Raw genomic sequence first — 1,219 nt, 5'->3', positions numbered from 1 at the left:
AGTTCCGATTGAGAGAAGCTTTGAAGCCTCGCCTCAGGATGCTCAGGGTCATTGTCTGTACAGCTGTAGCGCATCTCTCTGGCTAGTCACTGTGTCCAGTATGTTTACAGGGCATCTGTGAGCAAATGAAGCTGTGTGTGATAACAGTACACTGCTGCCAGCTGTACACTAAGTGGCACCTCTGATATCTTAGAATAATTCCAAATCAATGATTGAGACAGCACATCATCTCTCCATCGGGCTCTGAGGCTATTTGGTGCTATAGTGTCAGTGCCCTCTTAGTGACTGAGGGGGATGTGTGGGTGAGGTCAACGAATAGGAGGTGACATTTGCTGAATGAATTTATCTTTTTATTGACGGTGGTTAGAACAAAATATCTCTCTTCCTCTCTCTTTCCACCACTACCCCCCCTCTTCCTCCTCCACACTGGGCAGTCTCTCTTCCCTCTCTTCCTCACACCCACAGTTCTCTTGTCAGCTCAGATTTCTGGCCAGTGTTTGGCCATGTCTTTGTGGTGGATGCTCCGATGCGCTTTGGTATGTTGTGTTTCTGTGTGATGTGTTTCTGTGTGTCTGTTTCCTGTCTCTCTGCTCTCCCCGTCTCATCTCTCCTGGTATTTCTGGGTTAGTTCCGTCTCTGCATCACCCTGCGGATCCAGTGGCGCGTCTGACAGACTCCCTCAAAGAGCCTCTGAACCAGACTGATTGGCTTGGCCTGCTGCTACTTCTGAGGGAGCATCCAGTGTGGGTGGACACACACACACACACAACATCCGAATACACTGTCAGCAAGTGCTGTTGCCCCAGAGGAAGTTATCAAAAGAGTTCACCAGAAATGGAACAAGAATGGGTGGCACCCAATCTGGCCGCACCACACACACACACACACACACACACACACAACACCACCCATGAAAGTTCAAGCTGCCCTGAAGACCCAAACAGAAGGCATTGCCCCCTCTACCCCTTCCTCCTGCTCCTCTCCTGCCCATGGGATCAACGAGACACTCTGCCCAGAGGTCAGTAAATCACAGGAGAAAACAGGTACAAAGAGAGAAGGAAGAAAAAACATCAACCGAGGAATCTCTGTCATGGAGCCTCTTCTGAGTGTGTTTCATGTTTCAATGACTGGAAATTAGATGTAACTGTGATAGAAGAGGCTCTCGCCGAGAGCTGCGTTTAGTTCTCTGGGGGCAGAGTGTGTGGGCTTGACTGTGACA

The sequence above is a fragment of the Oncorhynchus mykiss genome, chromosome 14 (assembly GCF_057628025.1).
Source record: "Oncorhynchus mykiss isolate SJ-2025 chromosome 14, ASM5762802v1, whole genome shotgun sequence".
Taxonomy (NCBI): Eukaryota; Metazoa; Chordata; class Actinopteri; order Salmoniformes; family Salmonidae; genus Oncorhynchus; species Oncorhynchus mykiss.
This window is presented reverse-complemented; position numbering follows the sequence as displayed.